Below are 17,068 nucleotides of genomic sequence, written 5' to 3'. Positions count from 1 at the left end.
AATTAAAAGTAACCCCCCTTCTCCACCCAGCTTCACCTCCCAATGATTCAACAATATCCTCAAACTCCACCACTAACTGGGAACAGTGTTTAGTACATTAGCTTCCAGAAGACATTTCATATATAAACCAGAATGATGATTTGTTATACATTAGAATACATTTCTTGCAATTATTTTATTAAACCTCTATGAAGACTCGAGAGCAAATCAGGTACTATCAGCCTTTTAGAAAAAATGAGACTCTTGAAGTTTAAAATAACCATGGAGCAACTGAAGAGCAAATAGAACAGAATTTGTTTATTTATTAGTAAGAGGGAGGAGTGCGTGTGTGTTTATGTCATTGGTCTCCTCTTCAGTCCCTTCTTCCATCCCTACCTCCACCTTTCCCTAACCTCTTCTCTTTTCCCTCACTCCTCCCTCTGTTCATTCCTGTTTGTGTAATGCTATTTCTATTTTATCACACGATAGATGCATGAACCCTCATTTATTAGTCTTGCATTTAGTGTCATGTTTTCAACATTAATATTTAACATTCACAGCTGTAGATGAAGTCATAGGAAGCAAAAAAACATAGAAGCTGTTTTTATAACAAAGCCATCTCAATATATGACTGACTCTCTGAAATAAATGTGTACTATAAACAGACACGTCACCACTGATTTATGTTCATGCCCCAGGAGCTAAATACAATGAAAAAGTCTGGTGACATAGGTCTGGTTTATGTAGCCTTGATTGCTTAGACTTTAATTAAAATGTGACTTCTTGGAGCTTTGTGTGTATGTATCAGCACACTAGATTGTGTATAGAGACTTTGTATGAATATTATCTCTGTATACACAGAAACACAAATTTAATTTTAAATGTGTAATTTGAAACTAAGCCAAAGAATCCCCTTTCTGTTTTCGTGGTTGCATGACTAGGCTGGGAAACTGGGTTTAGCAAAGCCCTTTTGGCCAAAAATAATGTTGCAGTGTAAATAGGAAACTCCTTTCTTCTTTGATGAAGACAATTTTTTCCCTTTTTATGGGAACTAAACTATTCTGTAACTCCCCTAATGGGACATGAATTAATATAGTAGAACACAGTTTAGCCTCAACAGCTGCGATGTGCACCTGTGCAGTATTTTTTAATCCTTTTTCACTGCAGTATGGTAGAGTAAAAAACAAGGGGAGATGCTTAATAGAACCTTCCAACAGAGATGCTTAATGCATTATTAGGAACAGAAATCGTCAGTGGGATTTAACCATGTCTATTAGGAATTAGGCTCAGGGAACCAAATATGAAAAGAATATAGCACTTTCCCCAACTTGAGCTAAAGCTGGCAATGAGATTCACTGCAGCCATTTTCTGGTTTCTGTCCAACCTGTCACACTAGCTTTCCCCAGATAATCTCACCTTTGCCATCTCAGATTCACAACCTAGCATGCAAAGGCTTGCACAACACTGCACTGGCATCGTGTGAGGATCACTAGCTAAGACAGAGCACACAATCAGCTCTGCTCTATGCCTGCTCTGCATCATTAAGCATTAATGAAGTGCTCTCTAATTGTTTCTCACTCTCAGCTTGCAGAGTCTGTATTGCTTGCTACTTCAGGGCAGTTATCCTTGGAAGTCAAGCTAACTCTCTCAGCTGTTAAAACGGCGGGCACATGCTTCTCTGTGGAATGAATGTCATTAACCTGCCATCAGTTGGAAGTCCAAGAAAGACAAGAGAATGTTCTTGATCACGGGCAATGAAAAAAAAAAATCTTCAGCTTTTAACTGTACATTCTTTCACCTCGGGTTGACAACCGCAGTCCTCCACTCTCACCAAAAGGGGAAGACCTATAAAAAAATAAATAAAAAAATCAGAAACATCTTAGCAGTATTCCTGACAATTTGGAGCCTTTTTAAGTGATGAATGACTAAATTTTTTAAGATTTCTAAGGTAACTCCTCCAGAGGAAGTTATAAATAATGTATATGATGGGAAAATTGGGCAATACAGAAAACTATGAGCAAAGAAATCAATCAGCTTATAGCATCACACAGAGATCAAGGCAGTCTGCACTCCAGCTACATACACTTTGAAAACATGTTTGTATCTTCTCAGTAAAACAAAACTCTCCCATCTGAAATGTAAGTAAAAATCAACTTATATGTGTGCATTGGGGGTAGAACATTTTTATTACTGACTGTTATGGGAAAAAAGGAAAAAGAAAAATGCTAATAAAAACTATTGCCAAAACTGACAACTTAGTAAGTGGGAATTATAAAAGAACTATGATATTAGCAGAACATTTTGTTCAACCCAGGATCTGCCCCATAAGGCCCAGGTGGAAAATCTAGCTTAGAATTAAGTTCTAACTTTTATACAAGATACATTTGGGGACCTGCAGTCTCCAAACGCAGCAAACAGTTCCCCTTGACCAAGTAGCAGGTAATGGTGAGTTTGCAGAACCTCAGGAGGTATGACACAGAAGACGTCATGTTAATGAGGGTTGCAGGGGACTTGGTGAACACAAAGGAATGTGTTTCTGATTTTAGAAATTGGCTCCCATAAACGCACATGCAAACATTTCAACCCAGACCAACATGCAGTAAAGTTCCTTTGAGGTCGCCTCATGTTATATTGCATGTTTTTAAGTGCTACATACTGAGCCCGGGGCCTCAGGCATCCTAAGAAAGAAAATGTTTTACAACTAACCTATATCTACAACCCCTCAAATTGCCTGCTGAAGAAACCATTTGATCGACTCCACCAGATAACAAAAGAATAAAAATGTATCATCCAACTTAGATTCATTATCAGTTCTAACATTATTTAATATAACTAGACTTCACCTATCTCCTTCTGAGAGATGAAATAAAATATTTCATTCTTTTATGAAATAAATGTACCTGAGTCTTTTTCTTGGTCTTTTGCCCCATGGCTCCTAAGGTCGAACACTTATGGGAAGTGTCCTATGAGAACACATCATAGTGGCCAAGAGTACTGCCTGCCTGTCACTTTTTTGGCTTATTTTGCACAGTTGGGTGGTTTGTCCTTTGAGTGATGTTAGGGACAAGACCTGAGAGAAATCAGAGTGACAGTTAAGCTCCAGACAGACAGATATGCCTCAGAGAACAAATGCCTGCAGTTGACATTTATATATCTATGGCTAAAGAGTATATATTTATTTAAAGTCCTGGGATTTGCAGTTCTGCATGGGAATTAAGAGTCCTTCTAATTTTTTTAGGAAAAGAAAATAGAACTTGTGTAAGAGAAGGAGAACTCTTGGCTGGAAAGAATTAGGACCAGCATTTCTACACCCTGGCTCTCAATACTCTCAGAAGACAGGCTTTTCGTGTGTATCTTAAATGCTGATTCATTTTAGTAGCCCTGGATCAAGGCAACAGGGCTCTTGAGTAGATTCTTGCTCGGATGTTAGATTATGTCCTTTTATTTTAGGTTATGTTCTCCCTTATAACTGAAGTCACCTTACAATTGAGAATGCTTGGTTTTAAAAGGAGCATTTCAAATGAGAATGTGATGAGTTTAACATATTTTTATGACCTTTGGGGCTTAGATTTTCAAAGCCTGATTCTGTTTATGTTTGATCATCCTACATGGCTGACCATTAAACTATCTCTGTATGTCTATCAAATCTCTATTCAATGAATTTAATTAACTCAATGTTTCCCTTGAATGTGAAGTGGAGGAGAACTGTGGGGAGTAGGGAATAGGGCTGTAGTTAAGTAGACTAAACTGTCTACATTAAAGGGATTCCAGTCTGTTATAGTATAGATAACTCTTCCCACAAAGAGAGATGTGTAGACAGTAGTCAAGTCTTCACAGCTGTGTTGTCTTGTCTGTCTTTCCAGGTACCCCCTCCCTGGCCTAGGTTGTAAAGAGAGTAAGGTGTTAAGAGGCTGCTAACATTAGATTTGAGAAGGCAGGTTCAATTCAGGCCAGATGTAGCAGTTGACACCTTGTCTTAACTTTGTTCTCAGTCTAACACCTCATATATCATGAACCAATGGGCCAGTCAAGAGTCTCAGGCAACACCGTAGGTACCATGATTAGGTGCTGATAATTATGGCTAGAATTCCTCTGACTGAAGAGAACATTTTGATAATATGTTTCTCAGAGCCTCTCAGAATTTTTTTAACCCAATATATTCATGGTGGTTTTTAAAGGTCCAATTTTACCATTATATATTTATTTTGTTTACTGTATTTTATTCTCAGCTATACTGAAGAACTTAATTTATTGCAAATATGAATATACTGCTACCTTTGCTTAATAAAAAGAATAAAAAAGATAAGGTTTTAGTGCAATTTTAAAAACCTCCTTCATATAAAGAACCCTTTAAATGAACTTCTGGAATACCTAAGGAACACATACATTAAAATCATACATACAACACATTGAGTGCCAGTGTGTTGAAAAAATATTCCCACCACATTGAAACGTGGACAGTGAGAGTTTTGAGTGTGAATAAATAGAATCAGCAAAGCAGGAACAAGAAGCTTGGAAGAGAATTGAACATAAAATGTCAAAAAGTACACAGGCATTTCTCACAGGAAAGTGAGAAAGTACAGGTCATTGGAGAAGAGAAGGCACTTGGTTTATGCAGAGGAGGCCGGAGGAAGCAAAAACGTTCTGTTCTGGAGCTGGGAATACAGCTCTTCAGGGAGAGAGCAGCCTAAGGAAAGTGTAGAAGACTCGGGACACAGTTAGCTATATGTGATTCCAAGTAATATGACACTCTGAGAAACCCAGCTGAAGTTATCAGTCTACAGTACCTACCATAAGTAGGAGAATGACTATCCCGGCGATTCAGCCCATCAAGATCCCTGTTAAAACAGGGTTAAGGAAGGCTTTTACTTTCGATGTGGACTCCCTAACCTGACATGGGTTGTTAATCTAAATATGATGTTCAAGTTGGAACTCGGGAAGCTGAGATTAAAGTGAACCTGCACTTGCTGCACAGATATGAGGAACAGTGTTCAGATCTCCAGAACTCATACAAATTCCAGGTGAGCATGGAAACCCACCTGTAATTCAATAGCTTGAAGGAGACAGGGACTCCCGGGAGCAAGGTGGCTACCTAGATTATCTGAATCTACTATCTCCAAGTTGAATGGAGAGAACATGCCTTGGTGAATGAGATGATTATCAATCAAGTAAAGGACCTGACATCAACCTCTGAACTCCACAGGCATACCTATGTACATGCACACACACCCCCAAACACAAAAGTGCCCATTACACAGACATGCCTACATATACACACCACACACAATACACATTTCAAAAAAAGACAAAGAAAAAAAAAGCAGACATTTCAACAAAAGACTAGATGAGATGAAAGATATAATCATGGATCATAGGAGTGGAGAGTATTTGAGACAATGGGAATAGCCAGCATAAAAGCTCTAGGTTAGAGAAATCCTCAGATTGCTTAAGGGAAATATGAGGAAGGCAATGTGGCTGAACCAGAGAAGCAATGGTGTTGACTGCAGAATATGATACGTTTAGAGAGGTAAATAACACTGAAGCTTTTGCAAGATAGCAGGAGATTGCGTCAGGTGTCTCAGTGAAACTGACAGGAAACAAAAATCACCATCTGACTGATTGATGTCTTCATAGAAGTGAAGAAAGAGAATTAAAAATGGTTCCTGAGACTGGGCAGTGGTGGCTCATGCCTTAATGCCAGCTCTCGGGAGGCAGACACAGGAGAATCTCTGAGTTTGAGGCCAGCCTGGGCTAAAAAGAGAGTTCAGACAGCCATAAATAAATACATACATAAATAGGTAAATAAATAAATGAAAGAGAGAGGGGGAGGGAGGGAGGAAGGAAGGAAGGAAGGAAGGAAGGAAGGAAGGAAGGAAGGAACGAAGGAACGAAGGAACGAAGGAACGAAGGTATGACTGTGTTTCTACCTATCACCTCACTAATGTGGAGACACAAGACAGGAGGGCCACTGGATTTTCTGACCACTAGTTTAGCTTCCGATTCAGTGAGAGACCTTGCCTCAAGGGAATAAGGCCAACTGATAGAACAGGATACATGTGCACACAGACAACTATACCCACCCTTACACATGTATATACAACACACACACACATACACACACACACACACACACACACACACACATACCTGAATGATTACAAAAGATTAATCTAATTAGAAAAGCAGGATTTGCTTTCTAATACATTTTTTGGAGATCTGTAGCTAGAACAAGAATGGGAAAGGATCAGACTTCTAAGCAGAGAAATGAGAAATGAATGACGGAATTTGTATGGGATGAGCCAGGAGCAAGAGCAAAAGGAAGACACAGAGGACAGGAAGATTAATGAAAGATTCTTCTGAATCAAATTCAAAAGCAGACCTGGTGTCTTACAAGTAGTTGAAGAAGGAATGGTAAAAAGAATAAAGTGTGTAAGAAAAAAAATTCAGAAGAGTTGCATGACAATGTCAAATGTCAAAGACACAGTCATGTAATTTGTAAAAACACAGGGAGACCATGTCAAGGTTTCTACAATTCAAGTTAGATAAATGAGGATTTAAGTAGAAATGAGAAAGTTATGAAAGTACACAGAGAGTTCCCAGTACTATGTCCAGAAATAATGGATCAAAGAGAAAAGAATTTGGACTTTGCTCTTTTGTAGTAAAGATACTCGGGGCTTCTAATTATTTTCAGAATGCATTTTACAATACTGTGTTATATCTTATTTGTTTTTAGTTTCTTTCTTTGCTGAGAAATGGCAGGACAGAATTTAGATTCTGCTTGTTATCAGGAGGAAGATAAAGCTGTCATTTTCTTTCTCATTTAAAAGTGACCAGTTTAACATTTTTGGATATATTTGTAACCCAGAGACTCATAAACATTAAAGGAAAAACCAGATTGCCAGCATAATCACCATACATTAGTGACCCAAAGAGATTTATGTAAGCTTTCGTTAAATATCAAAAGTTACCTTTGCCCTTCTTAATAAGGAAAAAGTAAATACAATCATTTATAAAAGGTCAATGATTAAAAGAGGTGCCCCCCCCAGACATAGTGTTTCAATAAAGAACAGGGTAGGGATGGGAGGTCACCCATGCTCTTCAAGTTAAAGTCATCCTGTTTCTTTACTGAGCTTCTGGGACAGAGTTGATGGGCAGTACCAGAAGTGGAAGTGAAGTCAGTGTCATTTTGTCAGTCTGCATCAGGGTTCAGCACATCACTTCTGCTGCTTGGAGTTCAGTTGGAGTTGGGAACATACGTCTCTGTTTACATCTCAGAGCCTGAGTCACTTCTCATTGCCAGGTCTTGGAGCACTTTCCTAAGACACAGGTGGCATTGATTAATTTTTTTGTACTCTACCTATCCGTCTTACACACATGATACAGTGTACTTACAACTAAGTCTTAAACTACAGGTCAGCAGTTGGCAATGAGCATTTACCTTAAATGCATTCTTTAGATGCACATACCTATAAAAATGTGACTTCGTATTTGTTGGCAAACTATTTTTTACTGTGTCCAGGAATAGATACATGAGGGTAGTTGTTGGTTTTTCAGTGCTAACTATATGCCAAGTGGTTTGTAAGGAATGTTGTATGCATTCTTCTTTTCACCCATGCCCTAGGACATCACATATACTAGCCATTCCACTGAGCCACATTCCTTTTACTTTTTTGAGACTGGGACTCCCTGGATAGCCTAGGCTGGCCTTGAAGTCACCAGTAGCCCAGGCAGGCCTCGAATTTGTGATTCTCCTCTCTCTGCCTCCAGAAGAAATAGTATTCCCAGCCTGCACCATGAGATACAGCTGCTTACAAACAATCTTAACAAGGAAACTAGGAGGTAGTTATTGATATTACTAGAGAAACAAACTTGGAAACATTAAGGAACACAGCAAGAGTACACAATAAACTACAGAGTAAATGTTAAGCCTGACAGCTGTCTGTAGAACCTATCCCTCCACTGCTAAACTACATTGCTTATTTATATGCGTAAGATGAGAAAGAAGACATATTGTGATAGAAGAAGTAAGACTGTAAAATATTAGACATTCTAAATTTTCAGAGATGTAAAAATTTCACTAGGGCTGGTGGAAAAGCCCTCTTTCTGACTGATAGGAAATATGAAATGAATCTAAATTCTTTCTATTAAGTAAGAAAAAATGTAAATAATATGCAGTACATTCATAGCATAGAACATTATTCAGTAACAAAAAAAGAACAAATTCAGGTTTGTCCAAGAGACTCCTCAAATAGTACAGGATATTCCTATTGTCTTTGGTTGCCCCACTCCCCAGGAGTAGAAGGTCCATATTTCTGAAGACATCATGCATTTCAAACACAGGTCACAGAGGACCCTGAATTCTTCTCCTTGTCCCGCCTATACTTCCTGCCTAGCCAATGGCCAATCAGTGATTTATTTACTGACCAATCAGCAACACACTTGACATACAGACCATCCCACAGCAGTTCAGCTGAGATTCATTCTAGATGAGGACTCAGAGGCTTTCAGTCTGAGGAAACAGGATCAGCTGAGAAGTTGGCCAGGTGAGGTTAGCTGTGGCCTGTTCTGTCTCTCTGATCTTCCAGTGTTCACCTCAATACTTGGCTCCGGATTTGTTTTATTAATAAGACTCTTTAAGATTCATGCTACACATACCAGGTTCAATAATTATTTTAATTGAACATTTTAACTTACATCAACATTTTTAAATGATAGCTTCCTATTTCCTAAAGATAACAATTTTGCTTTTACCAAATTAAAGTTTTACGTGATATAAAAAGGTGTTTAATGCTGTTTTCAGTCATAATGTCCAAATAAGGGATTTATATTATTTTCCATTTTTTTCTTTTTATATTCTCATTCCTGCTCCTATTTCTCTTCCCCCTGTTATTATAAATTTATTTTTAATCAGCACCATTTCTTGAACCCCAAAGCAGTGTATTTTATCATGACACCTTAAGACATTATAATAACACTGAACACACCTTTAAATATTAAAAAAAAAATACAATTTTTTTCACAAGAAATGATATATTTGAGGCAGGTAAAGGAAGAATATGAACAAATTGGATCCTAGTGCATATTTTTATTGCAAGTTCAAGGAATTGCTTGATGGAAAATCTACCACAATGATGTAGAAATGATAATTCGTGATAAGAAAATCTGGAGGAAACATCATCCCTTTCTTTGCTGGGTTTAGTGAATGGTCAAGTATTCCCCCAGACTTAGCACATGCAGTGAAACTTGTGTCTATGGCTACTGTGTGGATCCAGTAAAACTCCAGAACTCTAACAATAAAATGTCAGATGATTTGGAAATTGGTGCTCAGCAACAAGATTCTTCAATACTGTTTCATGGTACTGACAGATTTGAGATCAATTCAAAAATTATGTTTTACAATATGCCATAGAATAATATTTAAAGGCAACATTTACTGAGAACTCAACAAACAGTAGGCACTGTAGCTGAGAATTATCTGTTATCATAATTAAGTCTCATAATGATCAGAGATGTCTCTCATAATTTTCACAGTGAGAGAAGCCATTGAGCCTCCTGTGTTCATGACAACTATTCTATATTCCTGTTCCTAGGGAATAACCCCTCCCAAGCAACCTTCACTGCCTTTTGACAAAAAGTCTATATATGTAGTCTTCCCTGCTGTATAAATGTTTACATGTAGCTGCTGAAATGAGATATTGGCTATGCATTCCTTGAAATTTATTCTGAATGTACAAAAAGCTTTGTTTAATCATTGCCCAAATGCATTTTTCATTATTTTTCAAGCTAGTTTCCTTGGATAGTTATTGATGAGATTTATGGTCACGGAAATTCAGCTGACATGCAAACAAAGACAAAGAGTATGCATAGCTTCGAGCAGTACCATCCATAATAATTGACCTTGCACTGTGAATTGTAAGTGTTGAGCACTTACAATTGAAGATTCCAACTAACAGAAAGTGTTCCTGAGAATAGGACTGGCATTGTGAGCTTGCACAGATGCAGACTCCGAAGAAACTGGGCGTTTTAACATTCATTAGTTTTATAGCCATGAAGGTCATCTGTAAAATTTCATTTACATCAGCAGGCTGCAATTAGAATTTAGATAATAAACTGGTCCATCAAACGCCAGAACAAATGCATTAAATTTCTCTTCTCAAAATATCAATATACAACAACAACTTCAGACATTTTTTTTTAGAACAGAAACTAATAAAACCAAATTTTGATGGCAAAGTAGTCAAATATACTGGTATCAGTATCTATGTTTTTCACAGACCATAGTGAACCTGATAATTCAGTGATTCAGCAAAAACAATGACTTACAATTAGGAAAGTTTGATTAACATGGCAGCAGTACTATGATGTGTAACTGTATGACTCTGGACCTGAAGACAATGAAGGTACACATTTTGTAAACTTCCCCAGTAACACTCCAGAAAACATTCAAAATCAAATTCCCAGTACTGTCTTTGGAGGGAAAATCATTATCTATTTCACAGCTTTATCTACAGCCGGTGTGAAATGCCTGGCATACAATAAGGAACAACCTACACTCTGATGAATAAATGATTGCAACTTTTGAAAATTACAGATACCAGTACTTACTGTGTACAACATGCAATTTCAAGGTATGTTTACCATGCAGAGAAGGAACTTGTGAAAAAAATAATTATAGATCAATTTTGAATTTTGTTCCCATTGTGGTGTAACTGGTTTGCAAGGCACCTTAGCTACAAAGGTGAATCATTTTCTCTAAGTACACTAGAAAGCATGTGTACAACCAAACACTGATTTTTATCACACTATAATTAATTTTAAAGTACAGGTTCTATGGCACTGAGTCAATGCATTAAATTAAGTCATGGATATTGCATTATTAAGGAAAACCTTATTTGGTAAAGCTAATGAATTCAAAATTTCAATAGCTTTGAGTGCAGGTGTTCCCAGATGGCAGAAAGATGGTTTCCTTCTATGTATTATTCAGCCATCTGCTTCCTCAGACTTCCTCTGGGCTCTTTCTGTCTCTGTACTCAGTTAGAGGATATGGGCATAATGCAGCATACAGCTACTATAAAGCACCCTAACCTTAAAGTAATAAGCCTCATTTTAAAGCTTGTAAAAGGACTTGACCTAAATGGCATACAACCTTTAAGTTGTACTCTCTGTCTGGGGAACTATGGAAACGCAGAACACACTGGTAACTGGTTTGGCCACAGGTGTCCCCAGCAGGCCAACTCCACACGGCAGGAAGAGTGAGGAGAGGTTTCACAGAATCAGGGAAAGAAATGATGATACTTCATTCATAACCAGGCATTAGCCAGGAGGAGAAGCAAGAAGGAGTCACAAGTAAAGTGAACAATGTGTGCAATAACCCAAAGGTTAAAGAGAGCAGGTATAAACATGAGGGGAAGGACGTTCCATCTCACCTCTGCAGCAATTGTGTGACAGTGATGGAGAAGGAAGTTAGCAGGGCTGATAAGGGGAAGAAGATGAAGAACTTAAATGCCACAGTGGTAACCCCCTGTGCCTTCTCCCTCTCCCTACTTCCCTCTGTACTCTCATTGACTGGGTCCAGGTCCTCACAAACTATTGTTCTCATTCTTGCTCATTCATGAGGATAATCTCCCTGCTAGACAGGGCCACGAAAGGGAAATCTTTCCTATTGAATGACTGACCTTTTAATTCTCCCAATTGACTGTGTAGATAAAGCCTGGTCATGTGTCTCAGCCAATTGGCCTCTATTGAGAAAAGCAGAGCATGGTTCTCTCACTGACACAGACATAACTCGAGTGCTCCAAGGACATGGGCAAGGGCCGTTCAAACAGCGTCTGCTAATTAACTGCCTTTTGAAATAAGGCAGCTTGAGGTATTGTGTCCTGGTATTGTGTTTCCTCATCGATACCCTTCAGCCGAGAAAGTGCAATCCCCAGCGACAGCAATATGTTCATTTATTTTTAATATTCCATGACCTACTCAGGGTTATGGCCTCATTAAAAAACGATTGATGTCTCTGACATAAGCCTGTGAAATGCCCTTGTTGTCTGCATTTATACATGATGAAGAAGAAAAAAAAAATGAAAAAGAGTTGCCCTAGATCTTACCAACATTGTAACAAAAACTGACAAGAGTAATTGTTTGCTACTTTGGGGACATACAAAAATAGATAACCAATCAAAGGAGGTCAGTGAATTTTGCTTCTATATATGGTTAGAGATATGCTATTTTTAAAGTTTTAAATGCCTCACATTAATGGGGCAAAAATCTGGCTCCCTTATTAATTTCACTTCATTAATTTTCTCTGGAAGAGTAAGATACTAGAATACGGAGAGTCTTTTTAACTTTGGTTTATCTATGTAAATCCCCCAAATGGTGCCCCTTTTAAATGTCTCTATAAATACTGTGTTGGGAAAACTCATGAATAATGTGTTAAGTCGGTGTGGTCCAGGCACAATCTAAACACCAACAGCTGTCAGGAAATGTGACTATTACTTGATGGCAAATGAAAAACACACAGACAAAGGCACTGCTTCAGGCAAATGTGACTTTATGTTCACTGATTGTTGAATATAACTGATATTTATACCGAGTTTCTCTGGAAGCATAGCTTTGTCCTGTGGAATCTTCTGACTGATGAGGCAAAGAAAATATGATGCTAAGCAAGGTTTTGTTAATAAACTCTTAAATGACAAACTGATTGTTTGGAAAATAGATGTCAATGTTTGGTGAATATGTCAACTCTAGAACCAACTGAATTGTCCCCTTATCTTTCAGAGAGTGCTGTAAGATGTACTCATAATATATACTTGTAAATAAAGTCTACCTTACCTGCCCAAAGTTCCACGATCTCTTCAACATCTGAGCATCCTGCAACCCAACTCCATTCCTGGCCTCAGAGGGCCGACCTCACAGTGTGCACTTGTAACTCAGTTTTGGGTTAGAATGAAAAATGAGTTTCTTATAAAGAAGGGGTGTAGTGGGTATCTGTTCCAGCTTTGACCTGGAAGTACTACCCCCATTGAGGCTTCCAGTAACTGTCACACCTACAAGGCAGGGCCAAGACAGGAGCCTTTAAGACCCAAGATCCAGATGTGCCAGCTCTCTTGGTTCCTGGATCCTGGATGCTGAATGTAGACCAAGCAGAGTTCTCCAGAGAACACAGCTAGACCACACTTCACCTCTCCCAGACCCTGTAACCTATCCCTTTACTTGCAAGTTACCCCACAAATACACCTCCCTTTTAACTACGTGGAGTTGCCTTAATACTTCCCAATAAAGGGGATGAAAAGTTTCAGATGTATTATGTCCTACAAAAAGAGCTCAAGGGATCCTAGATGTGTCTAGATTTAGTCACTTGTAATTAGGGACAGCATTTGACAGTATTGAGTTTTAGTCTTCTATGTATGTAGTCTTCTACGCTCCTGCCAATGTCCTGGGTGAAAATTGCTAACCCTGGACATGGTGGTGTTGGGAATTGGAGGTTCACCCAAAAGGCCCTGGCTTTGAAACAGAATAGAGCAGCAAAGTTTAAAAGACCAGATGTGATCAATTGATGCTGCATAATTCTTGAAAGGAAGGGGGTGCATGGTCCTCTGAGAGAAGCAAGGAAACAAGTTGTCATGAGAATCCAAGGATATGTGAGTAGAGCACAGAATCCCAGATCCACTAGGTCTCCAACACCAGAGTGTTAAGATCTTTAAAAAAAACTTACTTATTATAGAGTTTGTGTATATGATGTGTTTATTTAATAAGCCTGTACACCGTGGGCTTTTTTGGAAGCCACAGGACAATGTGGTGGAGTTGGTTCTCTTCTTCCACCTTTACAGGGTTCCCAGGATCAATCTTAAGTTCCCTAAACTTGTATGGCAAATGCCTTTATCTCTGAACTATCTCAGGCCTGAGTGGTATAATCTTTTCCAATCTTATGGAGGTAATAAAACTACAGGGTTGTATAAGTATTAAAAAAATTTATTCAAATGGCTGAAATAATATATGGTTTATTATAGCTTAAAAAATACTGGTCCTTAAATTATTATATTAATAAGAGATATGGATAATCTAGAAATGTAATATTCAAGTTGGGCCTGTATGAAAAATAAAAGTTATCTAGATAGAAGGGAAAAAATAAAATCCTAGGCAGGAGGAAAAAAAAATGTAGGTGTCTCAGAGCCATACAAGACACAGCCCAAATTAATACTTTTGCTGCTTTCATCAAACCCTAACATATTATACTCTGATTACCAAAGGGGAAATGAGAAAATGAGAGTGTTTTGTATATTGTCTATATAGTTTAGAAAATCCTCCCATCCAGGGTAGTGTGGTAAGGGTGAGCATGGTGAGACTGCAGTGGGTAGATTGTAGGATTTATAAGTGGCACGCTTGAGTCAGGTACACTTGATCTCTCTTCAAAAGCCTATGCCATTTCACCTCACCAAAACCTGAGTAGTGGCAATTAATGCTATACTAAATGCTAGAATTAATAACAGCAAAAATAAAAAAATTCTATAAAAAACCCTCAACTTGATTATTTGAATTTCTTGGCAGTCTGAATCAACACTCAAAAGCACGGAGTATAGGTATATCCCTGTATTGAAAGTAAGGCTAAGAGAGAAAACAATGAGTCTCTGAAATAGATGCAAACAAAGTGAGACATTTCAAGCTTTGAGGCCAGATAGGAACCGGTAATTAAGAATCGACTTGGACCATCTGGGATGCTACAGCAAAACCACTATGGCTGGGTGGCTTTTGACAGCAGAACTTCAGTTGTGAGACTTCACATGGCTGGAAGGTCTAAGCTTAAGAAGTCAGCAAATTTGGTGTCTAGTAAGCATTTTCATCTTGTTCATCAATGGGACCTTATGGCTCTGTCCTCACATATGAAAAAGATCATGGAAGCCATGTGGGGGGTATCTTTAACAAGGACATTAATTCCATTCTAAGATGTTCTGCTCTTATAATCTACTCACCTCTCATAACCTCCAATTCCCAACACCACCATGTCCAGGGTTAGCATTTTTCACCCATGACATTACCAGGAGTGTAGACCCTTCACAGAAGAATTAAACCCAATAAGATTGGATTCTAAACCCTCTTTCTCCACCATACCTGCAATCAATACAGTCAAATGTTGTCCCTAATTACAAGTGACTGAATCTAGACACATCTAGGATTCTTTGAGCTCTTTTTGTAGGACATAATACATCTGAAACTTTTCATCCCCTTCTTTATAAGAAACTTATTTCTCATTCTAATCCAAAACTGAGCCACAGGTGCACACTGTGAGGTCAGCCCTCTGAGGTCAGGCATGGAGTTTGGATCACAGGATGCTCAGATGTGGAAGAGATCATGAAACTTTGGGCAGATATGGGAGACTTTATTTACAAGTACATAGGCTGACAAGCATATAAGCACCTGCTGACACACACAGCAGACAGAGACACACATGTAGACCAGCCTACAAGCCTATACACAAACATATGCAAGTAGTCTAGCAAAGGTGGCATGAAGGACTTAGGTCCCTGACTCAAGGCCATATATATACAGAGCACACACAAAAGTGGAATTCTGCAGGAACTAGTTAGATGAGAGATGACATCACTGTTTGCTTTGGGGCTTCCTGGACATGCAGTGTCAGCAATTTTCTGCTGATTCGTACAGAATATCCTTACCAGTGCCATGTCCTTTAAACACAAACTGGCCCTTACAGCCTCCTGTTTCTGCCACACATCAAGAGATACCATGAGCCACAAAGGTACAGATTAAAGTGCTTCAACATTACTGAATGAAATGAGGAAAAGGCTTTTATTGCAGATGTGAGGGAGAGTACATCCAGACTACATCTAGAAGAGCCCAAATTGAACTGGGTCCTGTGAGGAGGGTGGGAGAGAGTGAGTGTGGAAGAGAGACGAAGCAGAGGAGGGATGTGAGACCAAAACAGGAGCAATATACCTTGCAGGTTAAGATTTCTGTTTTCCATTAAGACAGCTCAGAATAGTCCCTGTCTGTCCTGTGCAGGTTAAGAGTCGATCTGTGATTAAAGAATACATTCCAGTCTGTCCTGTGTTAAGTCCTTGCAAACTAAGTTTTCTATTTGTAATTAAGAACAAGTTCCTTTTTCTTAGATCTGACAAAAATTGTAAAACATGTTTTTCCACCTACGCTAAACTTGGAACACCCATTCACATGATGCAGATTCCTTCTCTTGTTTCTTCCCTTTCATCGTATTTTTCTAACAATGTATACAGCCACCACTCTCGTCCCTGTGAACATCTTATCTCTCCTACAAAAGGAACCTCAAGAGGCTGGCAGGGGCTCCTCTCTAAAATTCAGACTTGAGGAGAGGTAGCCACATTGGCCAGCCCTGGGTGCACTCCAAAATAAAGCTTGCTTCAGTTGGAGAATTGTGGATTTGATCTTTCTCCTTGAAATTCTTTGGGGTTTAACAGGGCACCCAGAGAGCCAAGGGAACCAAGTGTAAGAGATAGAGTGAGTGAGAGAGAGAGAGAGAGAGAGAGAGAGAGAGAGAGAGAGAGAGAGAAAGAGAGAGAGAGAGAGAGAGAGAGAGAGAGAGAGAGAGAGAGAGAGAGAGAGAGAGATCCAAAAGGGCACATGGCTGAAATAGCCGAGTTATATAGGAATGAGAAGCTGGGGGACGGGAAGCCCCTGGGCTGGAAAGGTTTAGGGACTCATGGTAAGGAATACTGAGAGGAGCTAGTCTCTCTAACAGGCATTTGCAATGCTGAGAGAGCCTAGAGGCCAGCATGCACCTTGGTATGCTAACAGGCAACACAGTTAGCCATTTATCCCAAGTTTTTAGAGGACCTGACAATTACAGCGTTACATCTTATATTCAAGTGCTGACCACCGTTTCCACCTTCATGCTGGAGCAGTAGCTAAGGAAGTGCTTCTGTGAGACTACTTTGCCCCCAGTGAATAGGAAGTTCAACAAAATAAAGTCTCCATAGTCACACTTCAAATAAAGCATTCTCTCTTCTGCAAACTTACTACTGCGTTCAAATGTATCAGCAACATCATAAGCAGGCTTGAAAATAAGAGAGAAAGCAGAGAGCGATAGTCCTGATGTTTGCAAAAG

General features: G+C 38.9%; 1 long non-coding RNA gene across 1 annotated transcript; it reads right to left on the bottom strand.

Moving 5' to 3' along the window:
- Positions 1–317: 317 nt before the first annotated feature.
- LOC131920642 (uncharacterized) lies at positions 318–7,290 on the bottom strand. The gene is made up of 3 exons (XR_009381738.1): positions 7,138–7,290; positions 2,362–2,439; positions 318–1,824 (listed from the first exon to the last, which is right to left on the bottom strand). It is a non-coding gene; the product is annotated as an uncharacterized LOC131920642 (long non-coding RNA).
- Positions 7,291–17,068: the final 9,778 nt, after the last annotated feature.

The sequence above is a fragment of the Peromyscus eremicus genome, chromosome 10 (assembly GCF_949786415.1).
Source record: "Peromyscus eremicus chromosome 10, PerEre_H2_v1, whole genome shotgun sequence".
Lineage (NCBI taxonomy): Eukaryota > Metazoa > Chordata > Mammalia > Rodentia > Cricetidae > Peromyscus > Peromyscus eremicus.
The sequence above is the reverse complement of the archived record's forward strand: the minus strand, read 5'-3'. Positions and strand labels throughout refer to the sequence as shown.